Source organism: Saimiri boliviensis, assembly GCF_048565385.1.
Source record: "Saimiri boliviensis isolate mSaiBol1 chromosome 19 unlocalized genomic scaffold, mSaiBol1.pri SUPER_19_unloc_3, whole genome shotgun sequence".
Lineage (NCBI taxonomy): Eukaryota > Metazoa > Chordata > Mammalia > Primates > Cebidae > Saimiri > Saimiri boliviensis.
The window spans coordinates 518,825-537,805 of record NW_027412504.1 but is presented as its reverse complement, the minus strand read 5'-3'; positions in this window follow the sequence as shown (position 1 = coordinate 537,805).

The following is an 18,981-nucleotide window of genomic DNA, read 5'->3' as shown; positions in this document are numbered from 1 at the left end:
CGTGCCACTGCACTCCAGCCTGGGTAACAAGAGTGAAACTCCGTCTCAAAAAATAAATAAATAAATAAATAAAATAAATAAATAAAAAGAAAGGGAGCTGTTAAAAGACACTTTTTTATAAGGGTATGCACAATGGCAAATAAAACAGACATGGTCTCTGCCCTTGAAACTTACAGTCCAGTGGAAAAGACAGAAAAAAAAAAGAAATTAACAAATTTATTGTAACAAATTATGCTAATTAGAAAGGAAAATCGCTAAGACGATGAAAAAGACCAACAAGGGAGCCTACTTAGCATGGTCAAGGAAGGCCACTGACAATACAGGCTGAAGGCGTGTGTGAACGGTCTTTTTCCTGAGACAGAAAACCTGAAGGAGTTTTCAGACTAAAAGTCCAGTTAAGCTGAAGAGTTTAGGTGGGGAAATGGGAGTGCGCAGAAGATCAAGTGAAAAGGGGACAGGAGGAGCTTTTAAAGTGCAACAGGAAATCACTGCAGAGTTTTAAGCAGAGGAATTACACGATCAACTTAAAAGATTACATTGGCTGCTGTGTGAAAACTTTGGGATGATGAGTGGAATGGGCCAAGAATGAAACTTTGTCAAGATACTTGTAATTACACTGAGACCAGATCAGGAAAATTTGAAGGAGAAAGGTAATTCCGACTGCACTGGGAGGCATGCTTTCAATTTAGAAACCAATGTAAAGGGAATGTACACAAGGTAAACTCTATAAACTTGCTACTAAGCGAAATGGCCTAAACTAGAAACTGAACTATTCGTGCCAATTCCTGCTGCTCAAATAACTTCCAAAATCCTACTGCTGTTTACTTGGGCTAAATTTTCGCCCAGTTCAAATATCTTCGAAGACGCGGGCTAACTACTCAGGTGGAAGAGAAAGAATCAACGGGGAGTGAACGAGCTGACAAGGAGGGGATGCGCCTGAAGATGCAGCCAGCCTTCAGAAAAAGGACTTCTAAGCAGCCTCACTTAGAAGAAAGAAGGAAGGAGGGCTCGGCTGCTGGATTTCGGACTTACTTTCTTCCTCCAAAGCGAGGAGGGCGGGTCGCTGAACCGGCGGCAGGCGCGGGGTCCCTGGAACGCTGCTTCTCTGCAGGAGGCAGAGCGTTTGGGACCCGAAGATGAAGGAGGTTGGGCATCCCGATGGCCGGAGCCCAGACGCTCCCCAGGTGCCGGGAGTTGAACTGACTGAGCCCGACCTCGCCCTGCCAGCCTCAGCACGTGGTCACCGCGGCAACCAGGCACCTTCCCAGGAGGGCTTCCTGGCCTTGGGCCTTCCCACTCCCAGGGTCTGTGCGGAGCCGTGCGAGGCCTTTGCAGCGGGCCCCACCTTAGCTCGCTCCACTCAGCACTGCCCCGGTAATTAAGTGCAAATTATCAGACTGAGGCGGGGGCGGGGGGGAATGTAGGAGTTTCAACCAAAAAAGGCAGGTTCATTGCCGCTGCTCCGCAGAAAGCCAGCTGGGGAGGAAGACCCTCCCTGTTTTGCTTTACAAACCCTTAGTGGCTAATCTGACACTCACTCCATTAGCTTAAAGTGAACTCTTCAGTGGAATTCTGAAGTTCTGATTTCTAACTTTTGTTTACAGCATGCACGGCGAAGATCTCAGGCTCTCAAGTTATTCAACCTAAATTCTTACACTGGCACTGCCACTTAGTAGTTACTTATGTGGCCTTGGGCAAAACACTCCGCATCTTGGCCACTTCATCTGTCAAATGGGAATGAGAATAGTGCCCACTTTACAGTTATTGTGAGAAGCAAATGAATTTGTGCTTACGATCATGCCTGAAACACGTAAGCAGTTAATAATTCCAATTGTTTTGGAATAAAATGGACGTCCAGAAATAAACCTTCATGTGTGTATGGTCAACTGATCTTTAGTAGGGGTGCAAGACCATTCAATGGGAAAAGAATCATCTTCAACAGAGGGGAGACAACTGGATATCCTAGTGCAAAAGAACGCAGCTACATCCTTACCTCACATCACATACAAAATTAAAATGGCTCAAAGACCTAAACTTAGGAGCTAAAACTCTAAAGCTCTTCAAAGAAACTGTTGGTGAGGCCGGGCGCGGTGGCTCAAGCCTGTAATCCCAACACTTTGGGAGGCCGAGGTGGGTGGATCATGAGGTCAAGAGATCGAGACCATCCTGGTCAACGTGGTGAAACCCCATCTCTACTAAAAATACAAAGCATTAGCTCGGTATGGTGGCGCGTGCCCAGAAGTTCCAGACCAGTCAAGGTAACAGAGCGAGACCACATCTCTATAAAAAAAAGAAAGAAAGAAAGAAATAGATAATAAAAATTAGCTGGGTCTAGTGGTACATGCTTATAGTCCCAACTACTCAGGAGACTGAGATAGGAGGATCACTTGAGTCTGGGAGATCAAGGCTGCAGAAAGCCATGGTCACACCACTGCACACAAGCCTAGGTGAGACTGAGACCTTTTCTCAAAATAAATAAATAACATAAAAAAGACAACCCATGTTAAAAAACGGGCAAAGAGGTCAGGCGCGGTGGCTCACGCCTGTAATCCCAGCACTTTGGGAGGCTGAGGCGGGTGGATCACAAAGTCAAGAGATCGCGACCATCCAGGTCAACATGGTGAAACCCCGACTCTACTAAAAATACAAAAAATCAGCTGGGCATGGTGGCGTGTGCCTGTAATCCCAGCTACTCAGGAGGCTGAGGCAGGAGAATTGCCTGAACCCAGGAGGCAGAGGTTGCTGTGAGCCGAGATCGCGCCACTGTACTCCATCCTGGGTAACAAGAGCGAAACTCCGTCTCACAAAAAAAAAAAAAAAAAAAAAAAAAAAAAAAAAAAAGGCAAAGAATCTTAAATAGGAATTTATCCAAAGAACATATAGAAATAGCCAAAAAGAAAATGAAGATGCTCAATATTGTTAGTCTTCAAGGAAATGAAAATTAAAACCAAAATTAAATCCCACTTGACACCCACTAAAATGGCCATCCAAAAGGATGGACAGCCAGGTGCAGTGGCACACCTGTAATCCCAGCACTTTGAGAGGCAAAGGCAGGTGGATCACTCGAGGTCAGGGGTTTAAGACCAGGCTGACCAATGTAGCGAAACCCAGTCTCTACTAAAAATATGAAAAACTAGCTGGGCATGGTGGCACATGCCTGTAATCCCGGCTACTCAGGAGCCTGAGGCAGGAGAATCACTTGAACCCAGAAGGTAGAGGTTGCAGTGAGCAGAGATCACACCACTGCACTCCAGCCTGGTGACAGAGGGAGACCATCCCAAATAAATACATATATAAATAAAAAGATGGACAATAACAAGTGTAGAGAAGGATGCAGAGAAACTCAAACCCTCATAAACTGTTAGTAGGAATATGAAAATTGCACAGCCCCTGTGAAAAATGGTCTAGCCATTCTTCAATAGTTTATACAGTTACAACATAATCCAGCAACCACCACTAAGTATACATGCAAGCAAAATAAAAACATAATGCACACAAAAAGTATACAAACAAATGTTTATAGCAGGATTATTCATAATAGCCAAAATATAAAACAAACCCATAATGGTCATAAACTGATTAGTGGTTGAATAAAAACTGGTAACAGTAAGCTACCCCTTACTGTTAATTGTGATGAAATACCAGCTGAGGCACATGCCTTGGGAGCCAAGTGGCTTCTGCACTTGACCAGTATAAAGACGGGTGTGGGAAGAGTTCTTTTGGATGCACTTGAGCAGGGGCCTCTAATCCCTGGGTCACAGGCCCGTACTTGGCCACACAGCAGGAAGTGAGCACCAGGTGGGAGAGCAAATCTTCATCTGTATTTACAGCTACTCCCCTCATCACTGCCTGATATCCGCCTCCCACCAGGTCAGTTGCAGCATTAGATGCTCATAGGAACACAAACCCTATTGTGTAACAGTGCATGCAAGGAATCTACATTAGTCTGTCCTTAGGAGAATCTAATGCCTGATAATCTGTCACTGTCTTCCATCACCCCCAGACTGGACGGTCTAGTTGCAGGAAAACAAGCTCAGGACTCCCGCTGATTCCACTTCATGGTGAGTTATATAATTATTTCATTACATGCTACAATGTAATAATAACAAAGTGCATAATGAATTTAATGTGCATGAAATATCCCAGAACTGATCCCCTGCCCCAAGTCTGTGGAAAAATTGTCTTCTACAAAATTGGTCCCTGGTGCAAAAAATATTGGGGACCACTGCACTTGAGCACTTACAGAGAGAAATACAAAAAACTCAAGTCCTTACGTCTCAGCATAAGTCATGGTCTAAGATCCGGAGAGCTTCCATGATAGCCCAAACACAATTCCTTATTTCTTGTATCGACAGGGCTGATATTATTGAAAATGAAACACAGGCCGGGCGCGGTGGCTCAAGCCTGTCATCCCAGCACTTTGGGAGGCTGAGGCGGGTGGATCACAAGGTCAAGAGATCGAGACCACCCTGGTCAACATGGTGAAATCCCGCCTCTACTAAAGATACAAAAAAATTAGCTGGGCATGGTGGCACGTGCCTGTAATCCCAGCTACTCAGGAGGCTGAGGCAGGAGAATTGCCTGAACCCAGGAGGTGGAGGTTGCAGTGAGCCGAGACCACGCCATTGCACTCCAGCCTGGGTAACAAGAGCGAAACTCCGTCTCAAAAAAAAAAAAAAAAAAAAAAAAAAAAAAAAAAGAAAGAAAGAAAAGAAAATGAAACACAAACTTAAATGTGTGGGTTGCTGAATTATAACAGTTGGATTCACTGTGCCACCAAGGTTCTCATGAGAACATTAGGGTACTATAGGTAAGAACGGGATTTTTTTTTTTTTTTTTTTTTTTTTTAAGGCAGTCTCCCTCTGTTGCCCAGGCTGGAGCACAGTGGTGTGATCTTGGCTCACTTGCAGTCTCAACCTCCCAGGCTCAAGCCATCCTCCCACCTCAGCCTCTGGGGTAGCTGGGACCACAAGTACGAGCCACCACACCCAGATAATATTTTGTGTTTTTGGAGAGATGTGGTTTCACCACATTGCTTCGGCTAGTCTCACACTTCTGGGCTCAAACCATCTGCCCACCTTGGACTTCTAAAGTTTTGAGATTACACGCAGAAGCCACCATTCCTGGCCCTATTTTCTTTTACACTGATTTATTGTGAGGACCCCCAACTGTCTTCCTGACTTCTAGGCTTGCTCACTTCAACCTGTTCAATGAAGCCAGAGGAATTTTTCTAAAAGGCAAATTTGGGTCGAAATGGTCCTTGACTAAAACCTGTTGGTGACTGCTTAATGTCTTTAAGATAGAGTCCAAATGAATTTGGCCGTGGGGCCTGGTAAGAGCTGGCCTTGGCTCACTTTCTGAGTTTTATTCTGTGCTACCCTCCCCATATCCCTACCCTCCAGTCACATGAAATGTCAGTTTTCTTGGGGGACTTTACTGGTCTTTCAGGAAACACTCCCCTACCCTCATCATCACTCTTTCATTCTCATCTTTGTTCCTCTTTAGCCTCAGCTGAGATGTCTGACCTCACTCTCTATGATACAACAAGAAGCCTCTTGGGAGTGTTTCCACCCCACTGTGTACTTCTGTCATTGTGCTCATCACAGTATGGTAAGTATTGGCGTATGATTCCTATATTGATCCATTTTGCATTGCTATAAGAAAACACATCAGGCTGGGTAGCTTATAAAGAAAAAAGGTTGGCCAGGCATGGTGGCTTACACCTGTAATCCCAGAATTTTGGAAGGCCAAGGTGGGCAGATCATGAGGTCAAGAGATTGAGACCATTCTGGACAACATGGTCAAACCCTGTTTCTACTAAAAATACAAAAATTACCTGGGCTTGATGGTGCACACCTGTAACCCCAGCTACTTGGGAGGCTGAGGCAGGAGAAATGCTTGAACCCAGCAGTCAGAGGTTGCAGTGAGCCAACGTTGCAAGGCACTCCAGACTCAGCGATAGAGTGAGACTCTGTCTTAATAATAATAATAATAAACTTAGCTGGGTATGGTGGCACATGACTGTAATCTCAACTACTTGGGAGGCTGAGGTGGGAAGATCACTTGAGCCCAAATGATAGAAGCTGCAATGATTCGTAATTCACTGTACTCCAAAGTCTGTGTGACAGAGGTGGACTCTGTCTCAAAACAAGGAGAAAAAATGAAAAAAAAAATATTTTTTGGGTTAAAAAAATAAAGGGTAACAAGAAGACTCAAAAAGCAAAGGTGTCAGTCCCCACTAGAGTGTGGGGACTTGCGCAGGAGTGTCTGGACTTGAAGAACAGGTTGGTGGAGACCAGATCGTTCATCCCACGCAGTTTGCTCTGTAGCATGTACATCAGATATCCCACATTGGCTGCTGGTGACTGAACTGGGCTTCCCGTTTCTGTGTTTGGTTTGCCCATCACAGTATTGAAAAATCTTTGAAGTGAATACCTTGCAGTTTGCTACAGTCCCCCCTGCTGGTGTCCCACATTATTTCAGCCTCCTTTCCTCATGCAGATTTTTTGACCCACTGGGACCTGTGTTTGCTATGGGGGAACGCAGGAGGGCAACAGAAAGTACACAACCTCCAGCCCCCGGTCTTTCCAGGTAATCCCCCATTCAACCCCAAGCTAGGCCTGACCCAGGTTAGCTTCCATGCTGGGGCACCCTCAGGCTGCTATGGCGTCTGAAAGCTGCTGCATCAGACTTCCACAGGAGGCCCCTGTGAAAATGGGGGAGCAGGGGAATCAGAAACGGATGGCCAAAAAATAAGGGGGCTGGTGGAAAGCATTGCAACATACGGCAGAAAGCAGGAAAAGAGTAGGAAGCCAAAATACTACAGCCTCCGGTCTCCCCATGCAGTCCCCAATCCAAGTCTTTTTTTTTTTTTTTTTTTTTTTTTTTGAGACGGAGTTTCGCTCTTGTTACCCCAGGCTGGAGTGCAATGGCGCGATCTCGGCTCACCGCAACCTCCGCCTCCTCGGTTCAGGCAATTCTCCTGCCTCAGCCTCCTGAGTAGCTGGGATTACAGGCACACGCCACCATGCCCAGCTAATTTTTTTGTATTTTTAGTAGAGACGGGGTTTCACCGTGTTGACCGGGATGGTCTCGATATCTTGACCTCGTGATCCACCCACCTCGGCCTCCCAAAGTGCTGGGATTACAGGCTGAGCCACCGCGCCCGGCCAATCCAAGTCTTAGAATTGACCGTGCTTAGCTTCCAGGAAGGGGCACATTCAGGCTGCTATGGCACTCAAAGGCTGCCAGGATGGCCCACCACAGGGAGGTATCTGGTACGAGCCAGGCATGGGGGAAAGGGATAGCTAGGGAGTCGGGGAGGTTTGGAAGCAGTGTGACAAGCGCGGGAAAGCAGGAAGGGAGCGCGACCCCAAAGCCTCCAGCCCTGGGTCTCTCAAGGCTGTCCCCCATCAAGCTCCAGCCAGGCCCATCCCTACTTTGCTTCTGGGCTGGGGTGCCCTGAGGCTGCTATGGCACCAGGGGCTGCTGGCACGAATCCCACAGGGAGGTCACGTGCAGGCTGGTACAAAAGAGGGGACCAGAGAGTGGGGAGGAGGTTGGGAAGCGCTGTGACAAGCAGAAGAACACAGAAAAAGAGAGGGAAGCCAAAGTTTCCAGCCTTCTTTTCCCCGAGGTGGTCTTTCATCCAAGCCTCAGCCAGGTCCAGACCTGTTTAGCCTTAGGAATGGGTGGCCCTCAGGCTGCTATGCCACTTGGGAGCTGCCACAAGAGATCCCTAAGAAAAGGTCAGGGGCTGCGGAGTGGCAGAGGTGGGCAGGCAATGGGGGACCTGAGAGTCAAAGGCCGGTTAAAACCGTTGGAACAAGTGGAAGAAAGCAGGAAAGGATTGGGAAGCCAAAAGCCTATCGCCTCTGGTTTCCCCACGTGGTCTCCCATCCCGGCCCCAGCCAGGCTCAACCCTGCTTAGCTTCCAGGTTGGGGCCGCTCAGGATGTGATGGTGCTCAGTGACTTCGGAAACAGCCCCCTTCAGGGGGGTCCTGGACCAAGGCAAGGCTGAGGCTGGCCAGAGAGTCAAGGTGTTGCTGGGATGCCTTGCGACAAGAGGGTGAATGTGGGAATGGAGCAAGAAGCCAAAAGCCTCCCATCCCCTGTACTCTCAGAGGGTCCTCAATCCAAGCTCCAGCCAGGCTGGATCCTGCTTAGCTCATGGACTGGGGCACCCTCAAGCTGCTACTGTTACAGAAAGGTCCCAGGCTGAGACAGGCTTGCAGGCTGTCAGCAAAGATGGGGTCAGAGTCGGGGTGGTTGGGAAGTGTTGCAACAAGCGAGGGAAAGCGAAAAGTGAAAGGGAAGGAAAAAGCCTCCCGCCCCCAGGCTCCCCAGACAGCTCTCTATCCAAGCCCCAACCAGACTGGACCTTGCTTAGCTTCCATGCTGGGGCCCCCTCAGGGTGCTATGGCATCCAAGGGCTGCCAGGCGAACCCCTACAGGAACATCCCAGGCTGCCGTGGGAGCACAGGCCAGTGGAAACGGGGCCAGTGAGTCAGGGGGCCATTGTAAAGTGTTGGGGAAAGTGGCGCAAAGCAGAAGAAAGAGGATGCCAAAATCCTCCAGCGCCTGTTTTCCCAGACCATCCCCCATCTAAGCCCCAGCCAGGCCAGACCCTGCTTAGCTTCCAGGCTTGAGGGCCCTCCGGCTGCTAGCGTGACGGAGGACTGCCTGGACAGACATTCGTGGTAAGGTCCTGGGTCGCAGCAGCATGGGTGAAGGCAGGCCAGAAAGGGGAGGGGCACAGTCAGCGGATGGTCAGGAAGCATCATGACCAGCAGGGAAAGGTGGGAAAGAAGCAGGAAGCCAAAAGTTTTCAGTCCCCAGTCTTCCTGCAGTCCTCCATCCGAGCCCCAGCCAGACACAACCCTCCTCAGCGTTTTGGCCTGGGAGTCCTCAGATTGCCATGGGCCCATGGGCTGCTGGAATTGACCCACATGGGAAATTTTCAGGCTGTGGCAGGGCGGCGGGAAATGTAGCCAGAGTCAGGTCTCAGTTAGAAAGCACTGTAAGAAGCAGCAGAGAGCAAGAAGGTAACAGAATTCCATGAGCCTCCAGCTCCCGGTCTCCCCAGGCGATTTGCCATCCATGTCTCCGCCAGGCCAAACACCGCTTGGCTTCCGGACTGGGGCGCCCTCAGGCTGCTATGGTGCCAGGGTGCTGCCGGGACAGATATCCACGGGGAGGTCCCTGTCCATGGTGGTGAAGCATTCAGGCTAGAAATGGGGGACAGAAACTCAGCGGGGGTTGGAAAGCATTGACAAGTGGGGGAAAGCAGGAAGACAAAACCCTCCAGCCCCCCACCTTCCCAAGTGGTCTTTCATTCAAGAACCTGCCAGGCTTGACCCTGCTTAGCTTGGGAGCAGGGGTGCCTTAGGCTTCTATGGTGCCCGGGAGCTGCTGGGCAGACCCCCATAAAAAGGCCCCAAGCTGTGGTTGGGGTGCAGGTGGGCAAGTGTGCGACAGAAAGTCAGTGGGCAGTTAGGAAGCATCGTGTCAAGCAGTGAAAAGTGGGAAGGAAGCAGGAAGCCGGAAGCTTGCAGCCCCCAGTTTCCCCAGGTGGTCTACCATCCCAGCCCCAGTCAGATCTGACCCTGCTTACCTTCCAGCCAGAGGTGCCCTCAGGCTGCTACAACACCCAAGGGCTGCCAGGCAGACCCCAAAAAGAACAGCAGAACCTGGGCTGCTGTTGGGGCGCAAGTTGGCAGAAAAGTGGGCCAGAGAGTCAGGGGGCAGTTGGAAAGCGTTGCAATAAGCGGTGGAAAGCAGAAAGGGAGCGAGAAGACAAAAGCCTCAAGCACCCCGTCTCCCCAGACGGACCTCATACAAGCCCCAGGAAGGCCCAGCTCTGCTTACTTTCAAAACTGAGGCACCCTCAGGCTGCTACGGCCCCAAGGGCTGCTGGGGTGGCTCCACAAGAGTGGTTCCCCCACAGCCATAGAGGCAAAAAAGGATCAGCCAGAGTCAGGGGCTGTTGGGAAGCGTTGCTACAACTGGGGAAAAGCGCGAATGGAGCGGAAAGCCAGGAGCCTTCATCCCCTACTCTCCGCACGTGGTCTGCCATCCAAGCCCCTGCCAGGCCTGATCCTGCTTAATTTCCAGCTAGGATACTATCAGGCTGCTATGGCCACCCTTGGCTGCCAAAACGGAATTCCAAGTGGAGGCCCTGGATCCCGGCAAAGGAGCAGTCAGATAATAAAGGAAAACCGCGCTTTCCCCAAACCAAACACCGCATGTGCTCACTCCTAGCTGGGTGTTGAACAATGAGAACACATGGACTCAGGGAGAGGAGCATCACAACTGGGGGCAGTTGTGGGGTGGGGGTAGGGGAGGGACAGTGGGGGGTGGGGAGGGTGGGGAGGGATAACATGGGGAGAAATGCTGGATATAGTATACACCTAAAGTAAAATTAAAAAAAAAAAAAAAAAAGGAGGGGGAAACCAGAGAGTCAGGGGCACCAGGGAAGCGATTCCAAAAGCAAGGAAAAACGGTGAGGAAGGAGAAAGCCAAACACCTCCAGCCGCTGGACTTTCCAGGTGGTCCTCATTTTAAGCTTTATCCAAACCCGACATTGCTTTGCTCATCAGGCTGCTATGATGACTTCGGGCTTCTGGGTTCGACCCCCAGCAGGAGGTCCAAGGTGGCAGGTGTGCAGGACCAAGGGGTTCCAAAGAGTCAGGGGGTGGCTGAAAAGCACTGTAACCAGTGGGGGAAAGCAGGAAGGGAGCCAAAAGCCAAAAGCCACCAGCCAGGGACTCTCCAGGCGGTCCCCCATCCAAGCCCTAGCCGGGCCCCACTCTGCTTAGCTCCCGAACTGGGGCGCCAGAGGTCGGCGGAGACGGACCCCTCCAGGGAGGTCCCTGGCCGCGGCAGGAGCGGGAAAGCGGAGCAGACTCGGATGGTGTTGAAAACTGTTTTGACAGCGGGAACGCGGCGGAAAGCCGAAACCCTCCGGTCCCCAGTCCCTCCGCGCAGCCCCCTTTCAGGCTGCAGCCAGGCCCGACCGGGCTCAGCCTCCTACGGGCGCGGGCCCGAGAGCTGCTCTGGCGGCCAAGGGCGCCGAGACAAACCCGGCGGGGGCGAAAGAGAGGACAGAGAGTCGGGGTGACCGGGAAGAGTCGGGGTGACTGGGAAGTGCTGGGCCGGGTGCGGGGCAGCTTGAAGGACACGGAAAGACGAAGCGCCCGGCCCCAGACGCTCCAGGCTCGACCCCACGCAGCGCCCGGCTCTGCCCGCCCGTGTTCTCGCTGCAGCCCGGGGTCTTTTTGTGGGAGTTTCTTCTGGAAGGTTCCGTGGGCCGCAGCAGTCCGCGGGCGCCCGGGCCGGCGGGAAGCCACAGTGATGCAGGCCCGGAGGCTCTTGGCTTCCCGCTGTTTTCCTGTTTTCTCCCACGTGTCCCAACACTTCGTAACCACCGCGCTCTCTGGACCCCGTATCCCGCCTACCTGCACCTCCAACGTGGAGGAGGAGGTCTCCGCGGGTCCGTTTGGCGGACCCGGGTCAGCACAGCAGCCTGAGGGCGCCCAGCACTGACGCCCAGACGGCGAGAGCGTGGCCGGGGCTTAGCCGCGGGGCCGCGCGGGGGCTGCAGGCTCGCGGCCTCCTGCTCGCGTCCCGCCCGCCCCGACTCTCTTCAGCCCCTTCCCTGCCCGCCCGCGCCCCCGCCCTGGCAGCCCCCGGTCACCGCCGCAGCCTGAGGCCTTCCCAGCCTGGAAGCTAAGCAGGGTCGCGCCTGGCTGTGCTTGGATGGGGAACTGCCTGGGAAGGCCAGCCCTGGCGGCTCCTGGCTTCCTGCCCTTTTCCCTTTTTCCCCGTGGTCGCACGGTTCTCACCACCCCGACTCTCAGACTGCTGTGGTGCTCGTGGGCTGCCTAGACGGAGCCCCAAAGGGAGGCTCCATGGCAGGCCGAATCCGGGCGGGAAACTGAAGGCCAGAATGTAAGGGGGCGGTTGGGAAGCCCTTCGGCAAGCGGGGAGAGTGGAAACAGAGCCGGAAGCCAAAAGCGTCCCGCGCCCGTTCTCTCCAGGGGGTCCTTGACGCAAGGTGCAGCAAAGCCTGACCCTGCTTAGCTTCTGCGCTGGGGAGCCCTCAGGCTGCTATGGTGCCCGGCACCTGTTGAAAATGACCCCACGGGGAGGTCCCGAGCTGCAGCATGGTTGCACGGGGATAAGAATGAAGGGACCAGAGAGTCAGGGGTCTGTTGGGAAACTTTATGACAAGCAGAACTTGGAAAAGAGTGGGAAGCCGACAGCTTCCAGGCCCTTACCTCCTCAGGCTTTTTGCCGTCCAAGCCCCAACCAGTCCTAACCTGCTTAGGTGAGCTGGGGTGCCCTCAGGAAGCGATGGCATTTGGTGGCTTCTGAGATAGACCCCTTCAGTGAAGTCCCAGGCCACAGCGAAAACACAGGCGGGCAGAACTGGCTCACAGCCGCCCCGAAGAGGAAGGTCCCCAGCACCTTGTACACGGCAGCCACATAATTATTGAAGTCAGAGCAGGAATAGAGCTGGTCTGTGGGCACCACGTAGGCTTCTCCCACCGAGACCTGCGTGTGGGGCAGCCGCAGCGACCAGCGGAGGTCCTGGTCAGCCCATGGGCCCTTAGTGGGCCTCAGTCCTCCCCATGGGCCTCCCCAAGGCTGCTGCAGAGCTGGGGACTCTAAAGGTGCCCTAGCTGGGCTCGGTGGCTCACGCCTGCCAGCCCAGCACTGTGGGAGGCTGAGGCGGGAGGAGGATCACCTGAGGTCGGGCGTTCAAGACCAGCCTGAGCAACATGGTGAAACCTGTCTACTAAAAATACAAAAATTAGCACGCCTGTAGTCCCAGCTACTAGGGAGACTGAGGCAAGAGAATCACTTGAACCCAGGAGGCGGAGGTTACAGTGAACAGAGATACTGCCATTGCACTCCAGCCTGGGCAACAGGAGCAAAACTCCATCTGAAAACACAAAAGGGGGTTCCTATTACCCACAATTACCACTCGGGGCAAGGTTGTGTCCCCCAGACCCCCACAGACCTCCAGGCCACCCCCATCAGGAACCCAGGGTTAGGCTGTACCCCATCCTGCCCCCCTCCCTGTCTCTCTGAACCCCTCCTGCCTTACAAGAATGACGGTGGCTGTGACAGTGACCCCGGCCATGAGCCCAAGGGTGTCTGGACGATAGGGGTACCGGATGGAGTCATCCCCACAGTCAAATCCTCGGTTATATGAGGATTTTTGAAATTTTTTGTAGAGATGGGGTCTTGCTATGTTACCCAGGCTGCTCTCGAACACCTGGGCTCAAGCAATCCTCCCACATCGACCTCCCAAGGTGCTGGGATTACAGGCATGGTCGCTCCAGCTTTTTTTTTTTCCCAAGGCCACATTAAGTTGTTAGTGGCTGAGTCAAAAGAGTCCTGAGGTCTGCTGACTCCTACTTCAGTGTTTCTTCAGCTAGACTACAGCCACTGTCATTCCTGGAAGTTGTCTGACAGTGGACTGAGATGGATTATTTGGGTGTGTAGCACAAACAGAGGAACATCTCTTAGGAGACCGAACCCTGAAGTTCTGATGGGGCCAGCATGTATTCTGGGGAAAGGTTCCATAGCTCCCATCCATGACCAGTGAATAGGAATTAGGTACCAGGCATGGTGACTCAAGCCTGGAATCCCAGCACTTTGAGAGGCTGAGGTGGGTGGATCGCTAGATCAGTTCAAGACCAGCCTGGCCAATATGGCAAAACCCCGTCTCTACTAAAAATACAAAAATTAGCTGGGCCTGGTGGTGGGTGCTTGTAATTCCAGCTACTCAGGAGGCTGAGAAAACAGAATTGCTTCAACGCAGGAGGTGGAGATTGCAGTGAGCCGAGATTGCGCCACTGCACTCCAGCCTGGGTGACAAAACAACACTCAGTCTAAAAAAAGAAAATGCTGGACATTGGCCAGGTACAGTGTGATGGCACACATCTGTAATCCTAGCAGTTGGGGAGGCTGTGGCAGGCAGATCACTTGAGGTCAGGAGTTCCAGACCAGCCTGACCTACATGGTGAAAGCCCATCTCTACTAAAAATATGAATATTAGCTGGGTGTGGTGGCAGTTGCCTATAATTCCACCTACTCAGAGTGCTGAGGCAGGAGAATTGCATTAACCTGGGAGGCGGAGTTTGCAATGAGCTGAGATCATGCCACTGTACTCCAGCCTGGGCGACAGAGACAGACTTCATCTCAAAAAAGAAAAAAAGTTGGATATGGTGGTGTGTGGTCTCAGCTACTTAGGAGGCTGCAGTGTGCAGACCACTTGAGCCCAGAAATTTGAGGCTTCAGGGAGCTATGGTAGAGTCGCTGCACTCCAGACTGGGTGACAAAATGAGACCCCTATTTCTAAAAATCTAATTTAAAAAATTAACAAAATAAGAGAGACAATATGATAGTATTCATCACCAATAAGAGATCAATCACATCACCCACTGAATCTTGCCAACAAGCTCAAACTCTAATCTAATGGGGTGAGCATAAATCCAGCTGCAAATACGCCACAAATTCAAAAGACAGAGAATGGGTTCACCTGTACCAGGGAAATCCAGACTTTGAGAAATGCTGCAGGCCCAACAGTGTGGAGTCTTCCAATATCCATAGAAAAGAAAAGGGATAGGCAGGCAAGGAGGCTCATGCCTGTAATCCCAGCACATTGGGAGGCTGAGGTGGGCAGATCACAAGGTCAGGAGTTTGAGACCAGCCAGACAACATGGAGAAACCCCATCTCTACCAAAAATACCAAAATTAGCCAGGTGTGGTAGCACATGCCTGTAATTCCAGCTATTCAGGAGGCTGAAGCAAGAGAATCACTTGAACCTGGGAGTCGAAGGTTGCAGTGAACTGAGATTGTGCCATTGCACTCTGGCCTGCGTGACAGAGCAAGACTGTCTACAAAAAAAAAAAAAAAAAAAAGGAAAAGGAATAGAGGAGAAACTTGAGATTTTGTCTTTTTTAAAATTTTAGTTTTTTGGCCAAGCACGGTTGTTCACACCTGTGATCCCAATCTTTGCACTTTGAGAGACTGAGGTGGGCAGATCACCTGAGGTCAGGAGTTTGAGGACAGCCAGGCCAACATGCTGAAACCCCAGCTCTATTAAAAGTACAAAAATTAGCTGGGCATGATCCCATGTGCCTGTAATCTCAGCCTACTTGGGAGGATGAAACAGAAGAATGACTTGAACCCAGGAGGCGAAGGTTGCAGTGAGGTGAGATCACACCACTGCACTGCAGCCTGGGTAGAGTTTAAAAAAAAGAAAAAAAATTAGGTTTTGTAGAGACAGAAGTCTCCCTGTGTTGTCCAGGTTGGTTTCAAACCTCTGAACTTAAATGATCCTATCACATCAGGATTACAGGTGTGAGGACTCACCCAGCCAACAAACTTGAGAGATTTAAAGAGGCTTAAAAGACATAACAATGCTGGCGAACAGTTATGGGCTAGAGATGCGTACTAGGACGGCTCTACTCTAAAGAAACACAAAGAGGCCAAGTGTGGTGGCTCACCCCTGTAATGCCAAACACTTTGGGAGGCCGAGAAGGGAGGATCGCTTGTGCCCAGGAGTTTGGGACCAGCCTGGCAACATAGTAAGACCCTGTCTCTACAGGAAAAAAAAAAAAAAAGTTTTTTTTAAAATTAACCAGGAATAGTGGTGCACGCCTATAGTCCCGGCTACTCAGGAGGCTGAGGGGAGACAATCACTTGAGCCCAAGAGGTCAAGACTGCAGTGAGCCGTGATCACACCACTGCACTCCAGCCTGGGTGACTGAGCAAGAACCTGCCTCAAAAAGAAGACGAGCAGAAAGAAGCAATTACTGTGAATGTCAGGGTTGCGGAACACTTCTGGAGAGAAGGGAGGGGCTGGCATTGTGCCCATCTCCAGCCCCTTCTCGAAGTACAGAGTCTAGTGGGGAAGACAGCAGCACAAGCAGAGATTCAGGCCACAGCACCAGGAAGTTCCCTTCCACCTTCCCACCTCCTTGCCCTTTCCTTTGGGGAACGGGACCATGATTTTCTTTCTTCTTTGCCTTTCTAACTAGATAGAGCTTCTGATGGGAGAATTCAGATACAGGATGTATAGCATCAACATCCACAGCCAGCTGGAATTGACAGCTTTTTTGATACCCCAGTCAGGCACATCCTGGATTCCTCTGCTAAGTACATCTGGATGTTGCAGCTGTCCAGGATTCTCAGCCACATGCTCAGTGCCCAGTCCCAGATCTTGGACATCCCCTGACATTGCCCCCAAATGGAGAGACACTCACTCACAATTCTGCATAGAAATTGTCTCTATGTGTCTTTTTTTTCTCCTTTTTTTTTTTTTTTTTTTTGAGAAAGAGCTACTCTGTTAATCAGACTGTAGTCCAATGGTGTGATCTCAGCTCACTGCAACCTCCACCTCCCAGGCTCAAGCAGTTCTCCTGCCTCAACCTCCCAAGTAGCTGAAGTTACAGGCACCTGCAACCATGCCTGGTTAATTTTGTGTGTTTTTTGTTTGTTTGTTTGTTTGTTTGAGACGGACTTTCGCTCTTGTTACCCAGGCAATGGCGCGATCTCGGCTCACAGCAACCTCCACCTCCTGGGCTCAGGCAATTCTCCTGCCTCAGCCTCCTGAGTAGCTGGGATTGCAGGCATGCGCAACCACGCCCAGCTAATTTTTTGTATTTTTAGTAGAGACGGGGTTTCACTATGTTGACCAGGATGGTATCGATCTCGACCTCGTGATCCACCCGCGTTGGCCTCCCAAAGTGCCGGGATTACAGGCTTGAGCCACCACGCCCGGCCTCAATTTTGTGTTTTTTGTGGAAATGGTTTCACCATATTAGTCAGGCTGGTCTTGAACTCCTAGTCTCAAGTAATCTGCTCTCCTAGGTCTCCTAAAATGCTGGAATTACAGGCATGAGACACCATGCCCGACCATTTATCTGTCACCCACCTAGGCCAGCCTCTGCATGTTTGGGCTTGATGAGACTGTGGCTGTCCAGCTGGCTGCCTGTCATCTTTAGTCTCTGTGTCTCCTCGATTCTTCTCAACTCCTCATAATTTTCTTTTTTCTTTCTTTTGTTTTTTTCTTGAGATGGACTTTTGCTCTGTCACCCAGACTGGAGTGCAATGGCATGATCTCGGCTCATTGCAACCTCTGCCTCCCATGGTCGAGCAATTTTCCTGCCTCAGCCTCCCAAGTAGCTGGGACTACAGACACGTGCCACCATGCTGGGCTAAGTTTTGTATTTTTAGTAACATAGGGTTTCATCATGTTGGTCAGGCTGGTCTCAAACTCCTGACCTCAGGCAATCCACCCACCTTGACCTCCCAAAATGCTGGGATTACAGGCATAAGCCATAGTGCCCAGCCTCAGTTTTTAAACTCAGCCCGAGTGGGTTTCTCTCACTAGAAGCTAAGAGCTCTGACCCCTACAGCCTTCTGCCACCCAGCAGGAGGTGTTTAGATGTTTCTGGATCTAAAATCCAAGTGTCTAAGCCTACCAGTAGTTCCAAGTGCAGATGGTCACACAACTTTTTGACTTTACAATGGCACAAAAATGATCACATTCAGTAGAAACTATGCTTCCAGTACCGATACAATCTGTCTGTTTTTCACTGTTGGCATAGTATTCAGTAAATTGCATGAGGGCCAGGCACAGTGGCTCATGCCCTTGATCCCAGTACTTCCGGAGGCTGAGGTGGGAGGATCGCTGGAACCCAGGAGTTTGAGACCAGCCTGGAAACATAGTGGCACCCTGTCTCTATAGAAAAGATAAAAATTAGCCACATGAAATTGTGTGCACCTGTAGTCCCATCTACTTGGGAGGCCGAGGCAGGAGGGATCACTTGAGCCCAGGAGATTGAGGCTGCAGTGAACTATAGTTATGCCACTGCACTCCAGCCTGGGTAACAGAGCAGGACCTCATCTCTTAAAAAATAAAAAATTTTGGCTTATGCCTGTAATCCCAGCACTTTGGGAGGCTGAGGTGGCTGGATCGCGACGAGGTCAGGAGTTGAAGAACAGCATGACCAACACGGTGAAACCCCATCTCTACAAAAAATACAAAAGTTAGCTGGGTGTAGTGGCATGCACCTGTAATATCCCAACTCTGGAGGATAAGGCAGGAGAATTGCTTAGAACCTGGGAGGTGGAAGTAGCAGTGAGCCGAGATTGCACCATTGTACTCTAGCCTGGGAGACAGAGAAAGACTCGGTCTCATAATAAATAATTAAATAAATAAAAATTTAAAAGTAGGTAAACTATTGCTTCATGAGGACAGCATTTCTGTTTGGGATGATGAGAAAGTATAGAAACAGATGGTAGTGATTGTTGCACCATATTGTGAAGCTACCAAATGCCATTGAATTGTACACTTAAAGGTGGTACATTTATCCAAGTTTATTATCTAATTCTACAAACATTCATGAAGGCTGGACCTCTGAAATGTCAAAGTCATGATCCAAGGTGGGGAAGGGTGAGTGGGTTTTGTTCTCCTTTTAGTACTGCTCGGTTTGTTCTCAACCTAACGTCAGCTGGGCTAACATCCAATGCTTGGTAGGGTAGGCGTATTACGTGCATTTGCGGGACGAGTATGGTGGCTCACACATGTAATCCCTACACTTTGGGAGGCTGAGGTGGGCAGATTGCCTAAGCTCAGGAGCTCAAGACCAGCCTGGGCAACATGGTGAAACCCCGTCTCTACTAAAAATACAAAAAATAGCTAGGTGTGGTAGGGTGCCTGTAGTCCCAGCTACCCGGTAGGCTGAGGGAGGAGAATCGCTTGAACCTGGGAGGCAGAGGTTGCAGGCAGTGAGCCAAGATGGAATCACTGCACTGCAGCCTGGTCAACAGAGCCAGACTCCACCTCCAAAAATAAAAATAAAAATAAATAGGACAAGTACAGTGGCTCATTCCTGTAATCCCAGCACTTTAGGAGACTGATATAGGCAGACTACCTGAGGTCAAAAGGTCGCGACCA